Below are 16,386 nucleotides of genomic sequence, written 5' to 3'. Positions count from 1 at the left end.
GTCTTTCGGTAAAGTCACGTCGATAGAAAAGAATGTGATTTTTTTTTTAATCTACGTGACTTTACCGAAAGACCCAAAGAGGATGAATTCCTGCAGTCACGAAAGCTTTAAGTCAAGATTTCACGTAGATAAGTTCAAAGAAAAGAACAAAAAACTACGGCTTTTCGAATTTAATTTACTCTTGACGATGATAGCTTGTGTTGTGATCGAAACGTCGTAGTTTTTTGTTATTTTCTTTTTTTTCTTTGAACCTATCTACGTGACTTTACCGAATGACCCAAAGAATATGAATTCCTGCAGTCACGAAAGCTTTAAGTCATGTGATGATGATGTTGGGGAGTTTAACGCGTAAGGAGGCTTTTGCGACCAATATCATCAATAATAGAGGGTTTGTTTTGGGTGGGGGGGGGGTTAGATCACGTAAATATATAAATGTGTCGTTAAACTCGCCACCACCCGACACATCATCTTTGACCACGTAGTTTGAGAATCTTTCCATGGCTGTACCAGAGGAATTGCCATCTGATACAAATACAACAGGAGGCTGATCGATGCTCGATCGAGGGATGGCTCCCTATTGGTCAACTATGCCGATGATTTGGTGATTGCTGCTCACTCAGAAGAGTTGGAGGTGCTAATGCTGAACCCGGAGTGTGCCACTAAGAGGCGGGGTCTTACCATCAGCCCCACCAAAATTAGGCACCTGCCTGGGTATTCTGTGGCACCAAACACTCCACCCTGTCAGCTCCCCATTGGTGATGGAGCAGTTGAGAAAGTGGAAAGTTTCCCATACCTGGGCAGTGTGCTTATGACCAGCTCCGGTTTGACAGGTCTCACTCTGAATCAGTCGGGCATCATTTTCTTTTCATGCCAAGCCACCGCATGTCCAAGCAGCTTCTGTTTAACCGCATAGATGGGGATTAACGGGCACAACATGGGCTGGAGAAGAGATGGACTGATGCGGTATGGGAGTACATGAAGCTGAGTGGATTTGCCGACGTCTGGTACCAGCGGTGTCAAGATCGGCCTCTATCGAGGAGGCTCGTGAAGGATGCTCCTGGGCAGTTGAAGGCAGTTGCCCTCCAGCAACAACGGAAGGCAGAGGAGCGACGCTCACAACAATGACTGGAGTGTCGGGCAGCTAAAATACAGCAAGTTGGCACAGTAGGGGGTACAGCTGGTGCATCTACTGGTAATCTCAGCCAACCCATGGCACCTGGGTCTGTCCCGAGACCTCCTGTCAGTGAGCCTTCGACACTTCACGTGGCCTCAAAGTGCACCTGGCCTGGCACAGGCTCTGTGGTGACGTCAGCGTCACTTAGTGGAGAATAGCGGGTATAGGTATTGATTAATTATCTGAACCGGTCTTTAGTCCTCCTCTAGGTCGACTCAACCTCAAATGAGTACCTGGTACGATGTGTAAACATTGCCACTACACGGGGGATCTTTGTCTTTGATGATGATGAACATCTCCATAAGAGTTAGCCGTCTTTGAGAAGAGGAAGACTTCGTCCAGAAGGAGAAAACATCTCGCAGAAGAATAATTTACCCTCCAGAATGATGGTGATATGATGATGATGGGGATAATGATGATGGTGGTGGAGGCTATCTTCCACAAGAGGAAGCTGTCTTTCACAACGATGTTGAAAATTTTATGTTGATGTTGTTGAAAGACCTCTTCTAGAAGAGGAAGCTGTCTTTCCAATGAGGAAGACACTTCCAGAATTATAAGGGTAGTGGAAGACTTATTTTATAAGAAGTAGGTACCTGCCACAATGATGGGTGATGCACATGGATCGAGTTGTGAACTCACAGGACACTCACCATCCTGTGTGTGGGTTTGTGTAGTACTTTATAATAATATAATACAGCGCAGTAGTCGGGGTTGATTTTATTTATTGCGGGACGCTTTCCAAACCCGCTGCTACACTGGGGATAGGGCGGCACACGAAGAGTTATACGGACAAAAAAACAAGTTTTGTCTGCGTTTCTCCCCTTGTGATGGGACTATGTTAGGATGAACGTTGACATTTTTTAAGGGCACGGGGTGACCGTTACGGTCTGAATTGGTCTGTTGTATTAAGGTAGGGCACTGATCAAACAGGTATGACACATCCCATGTGGTGTGCCGGTTGCAGTTTTTATTCACTTGGCCTTCGGATGAAATCTAAGGCGCTGTACAAGTCGACCGTGCAGTATCGAGTCACGGAACTGACCGCCGTTTACGTACATGCGGCACTTTTGAAAGCGCTGCAATTCATATGCAAAGCGCAGGACGCACACAAGTAGCGCCTTATGAGGAAGCTTGTTTTGTTATCAATACATTTTTTTTCTCACATTTTCGACCTTTCCACATACGCTAATATATTCATGGTTTTGCATTTGAATTTGAATTTTTAAAGCACAGTAAAGGGTTTTCCCCGTGGTTAGAGCCGTATTGCCCTTGATTTTAACCAGTAACAAATGGTTATATATTCACATATCCGACTGCAGGCGCAGCTACGCCTTAACTTGTGGGATCAATAAGTCTGACGCGTGTTTGAGGTGTCTTAACTCAGAGTTTTTCTTTATTCTTATTTGCACAAATACGAGCGTTTTCTAAAGTTATATCTTCGCCTGTTCACGTACTGCATCACCCTGTCGCACGGTAACAGAATGTACCCCGACCCTCTGTGTTGCATTACATTATATTTCAAAATTTTGCTAGGTTTATTTGATTTAGTGTACTTTCTCTGTCTCCACTCGTTTTGCCCTTCTTTGTTCTGCTCTGTGTCTCGCCTGGTGTCCCTCTCACTCCCTGCAGCGTGCCACTCATTGACATGCTAATTTCGCTAACCCCTCCCTCTCTCTCCTACCCCCTCTCTCTATTTAAGGCCTCGACACAGAGACGTGGTTTCTCTGTGTGCCTATGTACGTCTCTCTATATGTCTCTGGTTCTGTGTTTTATCTCTCTCTCAAATTCAGCATTCTCAGGAAGAACGTAATCAACCAGATAGGGTGTTGACTGTTATGTTATCCGACTCTCTGTTGTATTACATTACATTTCTAAGTATACTAGATTTGTGTTTCTATTTCATTTATACCTGATGATGATTGCTTGTGTTGCAATCGAAACGTGGTATGCTAGTATTTAATTTATTATTTTCTCTTTATATGTGACTTTACCGAAAGAACCAAAGAGTAATTCGTGCAGTCACGAAAGCTCCAAATTAAGTAAGACCGTACCCACTCGCCCCCCCCCCCCCTTTTATACTGTGAAACCGGAAGTGACGTCATGGGTTCAACCAACGGAGCGTCTAACCACAGGGGGGTTTCTAAACAGTTTGAATATTCCAAATCAAATATAACCAGTCTGTTAACAAATGTATGACGGTTGTACATGAAATGTATATACAGAAATAATACGCTCACTTTCTGTCTCATGGCTCTTACACCGACCTCTTAAAGTATTATTACATTGTGGGATGGATGGTAAAGAGGTGGTGGAGGCCTTCATCTAGCAGTGGATTGACCACTGCTGCCGACGATCGTTGCAATCCTGCCAAGTGGATGAAATGCGAGGCATACCATTTTTGGTGTTAACGACTGAAACGATACCGTGTATGGTGTTACGGTCACTCGGCAAAGATAAGGAGGGCCCTATCGGCGATAAGCACACATTGACAAGCGGGTTGCAGTCTCAACCTTCGAACCTGCGGGTCTTGGGGAGAGAGGGGGGGAGGGGCATTGTGTGGAGGGTGGTGAAAGAACACCCAACCGGTGAAAAGGTGTGAGTGAGGAATACCTGTCAACCCATCCCGTATTCTTACGTAACTTAGTTTTCAGGTCCATATGGCGCACAAAAAATTAACTTAATTTTTGTCTATTTGTTTGTGTTTCTCTCTTGTGATGGAACTTTGTAGGATGAACGTTGAGATTTATAAGGGACACGGGGTGACCAATACGGTCGGAATTAGTCTGTAATAAGGTAGGGCTCTGATCAGGGGTTGACAGGTATGGTGAGGCTTTTTGCGTACGGCTGTGGATTGTCTCACTCAATCCACTGCTTCACTCAATCCCAAGTGGTTTCTTTCGGTGCGAGATTCTAAGCCACTAAGTTCAGCCGATTCATTGATTCGCTCAATTATGTTCACTTGATCCATTGGCTCGTTTCATTGGTTCACTTAGAATCAATTGGTTGAATTAAATACTATAATTGGCACCATTAAGTTCACATTACCCATGAGTTCATTTCATTCATGGCTGCAATCAATGCTGCCTGCAAAAGAGCATTTTTAAAATACCGTACTGTATACAGTTTTTTATTCCACTAAATACAACAACCCCCCCTCCTTACCTGTACCCAATCACCCCTTAATCTACCTTCATTCAACTACAGGGCCATTTCGAGATCTTGTAAGGCGAAGCCGGCTTGAGCTGGGAGGATACGCTACCGTGGATGTTAAACATCAGGTGTGCTTGGGTTAGTGTGGTGAGCTGTCGATGGCACAACACAAGCAATGGATTATTTAAAATAAGCAAAACTCACAGCGTTGCCCCTCTCAAACGTGTGGGTTGTCTCCAAGTACTCCAGTTTCCTTTCACGAGACCGAACATTTGATGAAGGGAATTGGCCAAGCTTTTCCGAGGCCAGAATAGTCCGAAGGGGGGATAAAAAAACTTCGCGAAAAGGGCATTGTTACATATTCATATTGCAGATGCATTTGGACTGCAGAAGCGGCGGAGTTTAGTGCAGTTAATTGTGACAGCCCGGGACAGGCATGTTACACACGAGGACCCGGTTTTGAAGTCGGTGACTTCTACATAGACCGGTTTAAACAAGGACGTTGGAAGGACAAGGGTGCAGGAACTTCCTATTGCGTAATAAAATCACTGGTACAGAGTTTGACAAACTGCCAGGAGCTTGCCGTGAAACTACACATTTTAGTGTTAGTCATTTTTTAACGGTCTATTTTTTTTAAAGTGACCTTCAACTAAAAAATAAAACCACCATTCACCGAGCACTGCATGATTTAAGCATTCGAGACAGTCACACGTCCGATTCAATATCACGTATTCATCAGCTGAGTGCTTCTTGGGGGCTCGGCAGCCCTTGTGCAAGGGAGAGCTGGGAGAAAGAAAAAAACAGAGGTTACGTAACAACAGACAATGCTGACGAGTTGTGGATAATTGGAAAACTCGCGGATTTTGTCTCGCTCTGGCGCGGAATGGCTTACGCTCGGGAATTACTTCGCCGCTTCGCGAAACGTCCACAACAGATGGCGCGTTTTTGAAATGAAAGGGCAGCTGCAGTGAGCATTGAACTATTGACTCCATTCAAACCGGTGCAATGGTGAGCATGGCAATCGCTCGGCTCCCCAAAAAAAGCCTTGGAAACATGGAACAGCATCTGTGAGCCTCGCGTCTCGTTAACTTAACGTCAGATTCTTAAAGGGCAGCTAAATATCGCAGTGGTCAGTGCGCACCACGCCAAGACTGATTGCGTGGTGTTGATGGTTCGATTCCCACTGCAAAGCGTCTCGCAGGGCCAGCGAGCGATGTTACGTGTCCGTAATGTCTCTAATGAAAGGACAAATCATACATGAGATGAGCATATTCTTGGGTTTTTTCGGTAAAGTCACGTAGGTAAAAAATTACAATTAATAAAAGTAAAATAAAAATAAAATAAAAATCACGACGTTTCGGAGGCAACACGGTTTATTTTTTTATTTTAATTTACTTTTATTAACTTTAACTTTTTACCTACGTGCCTTTACCGAAAAAAACCCAAGAATATGAATCCTTGCAGTCACGAAAGCTTCAAATCTAGGTCTGGAAGCGTGTTGGGTGTCCCGACCCGGTATGGAGTTATCCCTTATGGCTGTGAGAGCCGGAATAACCAAGAGGGAGAACGCCTCCTACGAGTGTCTCTGAATTTTCTTCCTCTAGCATTCGCTAGAGGAAGTTCTGGAGAGCCCCTCTAGAAGGGGCATTCTAGCCGACTGTCCCACACGCTGGCCAAATTTTTCAAGACTTTACCCTCACCACATGTGACCCGCTGGCCGACTAACTTGCGGTGTGACCCCGGCCGGCTGCGTGGACAGAGGAGATTGTAAGAGAACGTGCGCCGTCGTTTCAACTGCCCCGCCGGGAGGTCGAAGCTAAATTGGCGACCTCCAAATTTGACCGTCACACACGGGAAGCAACCCACCGTCATCCCGAATATCGGTTGAGCAATGATGGCCGAGGATTGCGAGTTTAACGTCTTAAATGCGGTTGGCATTGCTGGAATCACGAGTGAATTTGAATGTCACACTCGCCTCAACGGAGACGCCCTCACGGTTGAAGATGACATCAAGGGCACTTCCAAAACGCTGCACAATCTCAACACGTGACCGGCCATTGACGTCGAGCTGGAAAAATGCTTGGCGATTTAATTCACACGGGAAGAACGGCTGAGCACGGACATGTTGCAGTTTGTATCCGAATGTGTGCGTGCGCTATGAACCCGGCGACCCGAGTTTAATTTCCGCTCACGGCCAACACCAGTATCTGGTGCTGTGTTAACATTGCCACTGGGGAGACAAAGGCGGTTGGGCGTGGTACTGGCCACCCTCCCCTTCGTGTACCATGCATGCATTCATAGGTGCTCACGAACAGCACTTGCCCCAAAAGTCCGTTCAGGTAATAAGGGTGCCTTTGTCTTGTGTGTTGACACTCCCCGCACCTCAGATTAGCACGGTTGGCCACGTCTGAAAGAAGTTCAACATGGGTACGTGCAACGGTCGAAATGGAAACGCACGGAGTCCCGGTCTGAGCCCGATGCACATATCCTGCAGCGGCCGTTCAACGCCGCTTGCCCTCTGCGGAAACATCGTAGCATGGCAACAAGAACCGTCGCGCGGTCTTCGTGGTGTTCTGGAAGGCGCCCTCGTAGACTGGCACATTTCCACCCCTGTGCGGACACGTTTGTGGAGCGAGCGGGTTGGGACATGGGCGATCTAATCCCCCCCCCCCCCCCCCATAAGCCTCTATCATGAATGATATTGGTCGCGAAAGCCTCCCACGTGTTCAACTGGGCGTGGGTGGTTCGTGCACTCCGACAATATTTTCGTGATTTGGATTTGACGCCTCCGCCTGGCCCTCGTCAACGCGTCATTTGACAATGAGGCCGATCTTGAGGTCTCTGCAGGTCAAGTCGGCCGAAATTGCCTACACGTGATGCCGTGTGTGAAAATTAATCACGGGGAGTGGTGCCAAGGGGTGGCTTGGTTTGGTTGCTGGGGGCCACATCGCCCATCCATGTGTCGTGTACTAATTCAGAGACACTCGTAGGAGGCGTTCTCCCTCTTGGTTGTTCCGGCTCACAGCCATAAGGGATAACTCCATACCGGGTCGGGACACCCAACACGCTTCCAGACCTAGATTTGAAGCTTTCGTGACTGCAATGATTCATATTCTTAGGTTTTTTTCGGTAAAATCACGTAGGTAAAAATTTAAAATTGATACAAGTAAAATAAGCCGCACCACCTCTAGATAATAATAGGCTCAGTCAACCATTCTACACAACAAAGACTCATTTCCTGGCAGCGATTTCAGCCGCATCATCTCTACATAACAAAAAGGCTCAGTCCCTTTTACATGCACCTTTACATCATCCGCACCTAGTTTACACAACAAAGGCTCATTCCTAACAGCGTGCTTCAGCCGCACCGAACCTCACAAAAATAATATTCAGGTCCTACCTTGGCTCCTCCCACCCTCAACCAGTATATATATACAAATACTGTTTCTTGCCATTTCTCTCACTTGATACAGCTATCATGCTGTGACAGTTCCACCTGAAGAGGGAAGCTTGTGTTTCCTCCAAAACGTCGTGATTTTTATTTTATTTTACTTTTATAAATTTTAATTTTGTACCTACGTGACTTTACCGAAAAAAAGAATACGCTTCCAGACCCACAGCTCGAAGAGGCGAAGACCACGACGGCAGCAGCACGACGACGAATTCCATTCCTGATGGCAGCCGCCGGCCCCGACTGTGAGTCGGAGCTCGCCTTTTATTTTTTAACGGTTTTACTTAACTTGATTCCTCTGTTTGTCGTGGTCAAATTTTGTAATCAAAATTTCGTCCACTTCCCGTTGTCCAATCAATTCCACATTTTGCACACGTACTCGGATCCGGTGACAATGCATGCCTGTATCAAAATCGGCATCAATTAATCAATTAATTGGCTATTTTAAAGCAATCAACATTTTGTATGGACGGCGTATTAATTAAATATGTATTTGGGTAGGTCAAAAACGCCGCAGTTCCTAAACTCTGGAATCGCCTCGCCCAAGAAGCAGGCGCGGCTTGTCTCTTGTAATCAAGATGTCGTCCACTACCCGGTGTCAGTTTTGTTGCCAGATAAAAGGATAAAAAAATATTTATCAGTTCAAGAGTTGTTGCTTTGACTGAACGATGCTGCTGATGTCACATCTGTGAAAAAAAGGGATTCAGAGCTCTTAGGATTCCTCCGAGATAAATGCAGATTCTGAGAAGGCGGCTGAGCCTAAGGGTTGTGTAAAAACAGCTGTTAATTTCTGCTTGCGAAGACAAGGGAGGCTTTATTTATAGTGAAAAAGGGAATTATTTATAACACAGACTCCTTTAACCTTGCACAGAAGGCTTAGCATTGGATGCTAGTTTGGAGCACATGTTCGACGTTATCTGTATTTCCGGAGTGGAATTAATTATTTCCGTCCATTTACATTAACTAGCTAAAAAAATGGGAACTGTTTATGTAAAGCGCCGATGGGGAACAGCCTCCTTACCCCTGGGGCCAACAATGACTTTAAAACACACTCGGCAGGCCTAGAGTTAATACTGGTAGGAACCTCCTGGTTACACCAGCCCACAGGGGATTATTGTGTCCGTCCGTCGTGCAGGGAGGGGCTGGGTGGGGAGGGAGGGGCTGGGTGGGGAGGGGAGGGTGGGGAGGGGCTGGGTGGGGAGGGTGGGGCTGGGTGTGGGGTGGGAGGGGTGGGACTGGGTGGGGAAGAGCTGGTCACCCCGTGGTGCCCTTATAAAACTCAACGTTTAACCTACTCACGCCGGCTTGTGCCCGCCATCACACATGATACCATCCACTGGCTCCGCCAGTGGATGGTATCATGCGGTAATGCTCCATCACGTGTTTTAAATCTATTACACAGTCAATATTGAACTGAAGCTTGACTTACATTTTTTTTAACCGCAAATCAAATCGCAATGTCCGTCAGAAAAATCGCAATTAGACATTTTCCCCAAATCGTTCGGCCCTATTTCGCACCCGAGCCATCGGTCGGGCGGACGCGGTTGCACGCAAGCGGGTCGCTTGACGCGCGCGGTGGACGCCTCCGCAGTCAAGAGACGTCCCTGATGCACGCGCACAAGTCAAGGCGATGCGATGGGTTTTTGTTGTTGTTGGTGGGTATACGCGCTCAACCGATCGCTCAGATTTTGAGCCAAAAAAAAATGACGCTTTTTTATTGTCGCACGCAGCGTTTCTTAACCCATCGCAATCTGACCCCGTCGGGATTTCAGAGATTTGAGTCGTCTCTCGATGCACGAACACCGCCGACACCACTGTATTCGGCGTGCAGGGAAACGGCATTTCTATTCGCACCGGTGAGTTTGTGAGGCTTGCGACGTCACGCAAACCGCCAGCGTCTGTGGCAATGCCTGTGTCCGTCTGATAAGAAAAACACACAAAATTTGTAACTTCCACGTTGCGCTCACGGTTAAATGCCCTTATTTGGTATTCAAGCAGAGTCTGCGTGTGCGTGCGTGTGTATGTATGTGTGTCTGTACGTATGTGCGTATGTATGTGTGTATTATGTGTGTATGTATGTGTGTGTATGTACGTATGTGGGGAGCGGTAGTGTAGCAGTTAGCGCGCTGCGCTATGAACCTGGCAACTTGGGTTCGATTCCCGCTCACGGCCAACACCAGTGACGATTATCTGAACCGGTCCTGGGTCTCCCCTAGGTCGACTCAACCTCAAATGAGTACCCAATATGATGTGTAAACATCGCCACTAGAGAGACAAAGGCGGCCGGGCGTGGTGTTGGCCACCCACCCCCTCGTGTGCCGTGCCGGCCTTCATAGGTGCTCGCTAACAGCACTTGTCCCTACAGTCTGGTACAGGCTATACGGGGGATCTTTGTATGTATGTGTGTATGTGTGTGTGTATGTGTGCGTGTGTTTGTGCGTGTGACAGACTCAGGATAAGAGCATTTGTCCCAACAGTCGAATCAAGTTGTCGCGTGGCATTTAGTTGCCATTGTTACAGTTGTGCGCGTGCGCGCGCGTGTGTCTGTGCAGTTATCCATAGCCCATAGGGCAGCGGTAATTATTCCACAGGGCTCTCCAGGGTGCATCCGTAACCAAAGCACACCACCACTGTCTGCTGGCATGAGAACGTGGACTCCCCGAGGCCTGCGATCTACATCAGCAGGTGCCGCCACGCTGCTGTCAGTAGGCATCCGCTAACAGCAACTCTGGTGGAGCAGCGTTGTGGTGGTTCGCACGCTGCCCTATGAACCCGGCGACCAGAGTTTTGATACCCGGCAAACGTAAGCTTCACTTCCGGCAATGGCTAACATCAGTGGCGGGCGATGATAATCTGACCGCGTCGTGGGCCCCACACTCGTAGCGACCCGCACCGGCAGTCGTGGAGGTCAAACGGCCTCCCAACATCTTCTTGGTTCTTTCGGTAAAGTCACGTAGAATGGAAATAATAAAGTAATACAAAGAAAACATAATAAAATAATTCTCACGACGTTTCGGCCACAACGCAAGCAGCCGTCCTCAGGTGAAGAATAGGTCTGTCGAGAAGACAGAGTCTGAATGACTCTGAATGACTCTGTCTTCTCGACAGACCTATTCTTCACCTGAGGACGGCTGCTTGCGTTGTGGCCGAAACGTCGTGAGAATTATTTTATTATGTTTCATTTTTATTATTTTATTATTTCCATTCTACGTGACTTTACCGAAAGAACCAAGAAGATGAATCCCTGCAGTCACGAAAGCTTCAAATCGAAGGCCTCCCAACAATTTACGGTAAAGGTGGGATGCACGTCAACGCGTGCGTTCCGGGCCAAAGTTAAAGCGCAGCACAGCTCGGGAGCATGGGGGAAATGCTTCGCCGTGTTTTGGAAGTGAGCAAATGCACGCGAGGATAAGGACGCACGACCAGGTGCGAGAAGATGGGATGGTGTGAAACGTCGACAGACACTCCTCGCACAGATCCTGTATTGGGTGCGGACGGTTAATCGGTCACTCTGGTCGGTTACAGGGGGGGAGGGCGGTCGGATATGCGACGTGGTGCTGTATGTCTGCGGAAGTGGATGTGCCCCACCCTGAATCGTACCATGCATGTATGAGCGCGTGCGTGTAGATTACAACAGTTCCTTGTGTTTACGAGCCAACGTGAAACCCAGGGTGCGCTTGACTCGAGATCAAATTCCACGGCTCTGTACGGGTTTCCAATGCCACCCCAGGGCAAACAAGTGCACGGCCATGTGACTCACGACCTGCATTGCACACACACACACCCGATACCAGGGGTCGGTAAACTTGTGCCGGATTAAGCTGGTGCGGGGCCTGAAGCATATGTTATAAAGGGGCCCTAAATGTAAAAAAACACATATGAAAACATATTTTTTGTAACTTTAATAGTAAAGTCATTGTATTTTTTCATTTTCTATACAGCCAGATAATATGACAAATCGCTCTTAAGTCGTTCTTAAAAATTGAAGGCAGTATCGTACTGTTGTAATAGAGCAAGTGCAGAATTACTGAACCGGAATTGATGGATTGAAAGTATTTAGTGCGGGGCCCTTGATAGTGCGGGGCCCGTAGCTACTTATTTAGATACTCGCGCTACCACGATAATCCGGCACTGAGGCAAACCCAAAATAAGCATTTTTTGTTCGAAATCTGTGCAAAAAAATAATAATTAACATTTTAAGAGCCGCGCTGCGTGTGAAGAATACCAGACGGTGGTTTCTGAAAGAAACTAAAATAACTTGTCACGAAGCAGCGATCATACTCTTTGGTTCTTTCGGTAAAGTCACGTAGGTAGAAAAAATAATAGATCACGACGTTTCGATCGCAACACAAGTGACCGTCACCTTTTGACCGTCACCTGGAGACGGTCATTTGTTGCGGCGATCGAAACGTCGTGATCTATAATTTTTTCTACCGACGTGACTTTACCGAAAAAACCAAAGAGTATGGATTCCTGCAGTCACGAAAGCTTCAAATCAAGAGTGAAGCGGCGGTCCTTAGAGAGCCACCACGGCATGCGGTTCCAGGGCCGCATGGTGGACGACCCCTGACCCACACCGCATGGGGGTGGCAAGACAACTCCGGGGCGTTACCAAAAACGATCTGGCGATCTTCTTGGTTCTTTCGTTAAAGTCACGGGAAATAATAAAATAATAAAACATAATAAAATAATTCTCACGACGTTTCGGCCACAACTCAAGCAGCCGTCCTCATTCTTCACCTGAGGACGGCTGCTTGCGTTGTGGCCGAAACGTCGTGAGAATTATTTTATGTTTTATTTGTATTATTTCCCTTCTACGTGACTTTACCGAAAGAACCAAGAAGATGAATCCCTGCAGTCACGAAGGCTTTAATTGATCTCGCGATCGTTTTTGGGGTCTCCCCCCCCGCCCCCACAACGAGAATATATTTCGTCAAAAGCAACTCGAGCAACGAAATCTGGCGGCTTCTGCTTCGGAAAACTGCCATGCAGATTCAGGAAGCGACTGCGCTGAGGATCCGGAATCGGCTTGAAAGGCAAAAGCGCAGCCCTGCAAATTGCTTGCACGCACCACTGATGGTGGAAGGGCGTCCGCTCGAGGAAGCGATAGAAAGAAACCCCCTCCCGAGGGGATGCATTTGGCCTGCTCTTCCATTCCGGTGCAGACGCCTTTTAAAGAGGTGGGCGTACCCACACTTTACCCCGCTGCACGCGGTCACATGGCACAAATAAGTGTCAAGGCAGAACACAACGGAGGGTGGAGGTCCCACCTGCAATGGGGAAAGCGGACGATGAAAATGAGAGACACCTACAGACACGCAGGGTGCCAATCACCGTGAGTGCGGCCGGCTTTATATAAATAGTGACCGCCCCCCCACCCACCAACAGATAGTGGTGGGTGAATGGAGGAAGACCCCAGCTGGCTCTGCTCGCGATCACCAGCAAGCAGGGAAAGCCTCCAAGCCAGAGGTCGCAAACGGGTTTTGATTTCTTACCCGTACCCGGCCGCACCAGGGTCGCAAACGGGTAGGGTACGGGTAGGGAACGGGTACCCGTACCCGGCCGGGTACGGGTACCCGTTCCCTACCCTACCCGAAATGAGTGACAAACGGTGACTCACCAGTGACTCACGGCCTACCCGTACCCGGCCGCACCAGGGTCGCAAACGGCTACCCATACCCGGCCGGGTACGGGTAGCCGGGTATCGGGTAGGGTGCGGGTATCGGGTACCCGGTTGCGACCTCTGCTCCAAGCGTCCCAGCCTGGACACACCCCGGTGCGGGCAGCAGGGCCGGCGGTGGATCACGGCGAGCGGCGCCTCCAAGTCGGCTTTCTTGTGAACGCCAGCCCAGGCTAAATGTGCTTTAAGGGCGTTGTGCGTCTGTCTGTGTGTGCGTTCGGTAGTGTAGCGGTAAGAGCGCTGCGCTACGAACCGGAGTGTCCCGAGTTCGATTCCCGTTCATGGCCAACACCGCTGACGATTATCTGAACCGGTCCTGGGCCTGACCTAGGTTGACTCAGCCTCACATGAGTACCCGGTGCGATGTGTAAACATCGCCACTGGGGAGACAAAGGCGGCCGGGGGTGGTGTTGTGGCCACCCACTCCCTCGTGTGCCGTGCCGGACTTCATAGGTGCTCGCTAACAGCACTTGCCCCTACAGTCTGTTAAGGCTATACGGGGGATCTTTGTCGGGAACGCGTCGTCTCAGGTGCGGGGAGTGTAAGCGCTAACCGCGTGGTGCAAGATCTACGCTACGGTGTGAACGCAGGCAGGGGGAGCTCGCCTAAACACTGAAGACGAACCAACCCTCTGAAATCGCCTCCGTTTTGATGTCCATTACTCTCATTCAAGACACGAGCGTGACTTGGCTGACCAAAAACTATACTAGTGGCGGCAATAAAGGGTGCGCCTTGCAGTCGGCGAGAACGAAAAGAGCCACACGTAACCTTTAGACCAGTTGTGGTGTGCACATTATTACTGCTGGGTGGGAGATTTAACAACAAAAAAACAACTCGTTACCGTCGTTTTTGCACTGCCGCGCCAGGAGAACTAAATAAAATCGTGTGCCGACCCGCACAAACATCGTCGTTTCATCAGCTCGCTATGTAACAGTCGACTTGTGTTTCCCAGTGACATTTCTGAAGACTTTGGAGGGCCTATCGAGTGACATCTGAGCAACTTTGAGGTTTGTTTCGTGACATTCTCCCACAAAGAGTTGGCGACACTGCCTAATTGTGTGCGTGCGTGTCAGAATCTGAATATTTATTTATACTGGAGGAATCCGATAAGGGATAAAGCTCTTTTTCACAGGTGTCCAGCAGAGATGGGTCGGTGTCCTGTAGGGGCAGGTTACATCGCGGGAGTAAACTCGTCGTTTTCAGCAGTTGCTTGTGCAGCGGTTTCCGAAAATAGTTCTGACCGCCGATGCATCGTTATTCGTGAACGGGCGAAGAGCCAATATAACTCGATGTGCACATCAATAAAATAAACAAATGAAATACCAAACAAGCCCCACTGTACTTCCTTTGCAGTTACAAACAAAGTTTCTCGCGTCTAGTCTGCTACATGTCAGGGTTTGAGACGCTGTCGTGGTGTTAATAGTTGGTGCCCTAGACAAGTCGCTGGGTTGGTTCGACCTCCAGGCGCGGCAGTCAAGACAACAGCACAGGTTTCTGAAATCCTCCACCTCTGCCGCCTCTGCCTTCCCAGCGGGATATTTGGGTTCAACCACAGTTAAGTCGATTGGCAGGCCACGTGTGGTAGAGATAAAGTTAGGGTGTACTCCCTCCTCCTCCTCCTCCGAGACGTCTGGGCAACTTAGGAAGGGTAGATATTCTTAGGTTTTTTCGGTAAAGTCACGTAGGTAAAAAAATAAAATTAATAAAAGTAAAATAAAAATCACGACGTTTCGGAGGCAACACAAGCTTCCGTCTTCAGGAGGAACCGTCACAGCACGATAGCTGTATCAAGTAAAGGCTCAGTCCTAACAGCGTGCTTCAGCCGCACCGAACCTCATAATAATAATATCCAGGGCCTACCTTGGCTCCTCCCACCCTCAACCAGTATATATATACAAATACTGTTTCTTGGAATTTATCTCACTTGATACAGCTATCGTGCTGTGACGGTTCCACCTGAAGACGGAAGCTTGTGTTGCCTCCGAAACGTCGTGATTTTTATTTGACTTTTATTAATTTAAATTTTTTACCTACGTGACTTTACCGAAAAAACCTAAGAATATGAATCCTTGCAGTCACGAAAGCTTCAAATCTACAATTAGGGAGGGTAGGTCAATTACTCCCCAGCCGGAAGGAGCTCTCCAAAGCTCCCCACGGGTGAGAAGCCCGTTATGCCGAGCGGGCGTGAGAGCAGGAAATTGCAGGGCTGCACCTTTCTTCCCGACGGCCGGATGCCAGTGGGCTGGCTGGGCCATTCAGATAAAAACCGCGATCCACGATCGCCGCGGCTCTTAATCCCGAGCCCACAGACCCCAGCCGAGGGGGGGGCGCGTCGACGTTCCACCGAGCGTCGTTCATCCCAGACGCGCTGTTATTTTAGCACCTCTCAAAAAAAAACTTCGAAACGTGGCGAAAGAGCACATCTGCTTTATCGCCGCGTCGCGTCCCGTTGTTTTTCTCGTCGTTGTTGTTGTTGTTGCAACGGACGTGTGTGCTCATTCGTGTTATCGAGCCGTTCAAGGTGCAATCGGAAGAAAAAAAACATCTTTTCAATCACCCAGGCATGGCGAAGAAAGCTACGCGATAGATTTCCACGCCCTCCAGCCAACACAGCTGCACCCAGCCTCCACGAACCAGACACCCGGAATGCACCCCGATCTCGTCAGACCTCAGAAGCTAAGCGGTGCCGAGCCTGGACAGTGTCTGAACGAGCGGTACGGCAAACCCCACGGTTGTACTGCACTTACGTGCTCCCACGCCGATGCGCCCCTTCATTCACGAACCCGCGATGACAAGAGCGGCGAGGTTTGGCCAAATAACGACCCGCACGGTCGTGAGGAAGGCCCCCCTCATCCAGCAGTGGATTGAACCAAGGCCTATACAGTCCGTGTAGAGCTCGAATCACTGCGGGGGAAGGGGCGATGACTCTGT

This window comes from Lethenteron reissneri, chromosome 53 (genome assembly GCF_015708825.2).
Source record: "Lethenteron reissneri isolate LAM-NWPU_2019-01 chromosome 53, ASM1570882v1, whole genome shotgun sequence".
NCBI classification, from domain to species: Eukaryota; Metazoa; Chordata; class Hyperoartia; order Petromyzontiformes; family Petromyzontidae; genus Lethenteron; species Lethenteron reissneri.
The sequence above is the reverse complement of the archived record's forward strand: the minus strand, read 5'-3'. Positions refer to the sequence as shown.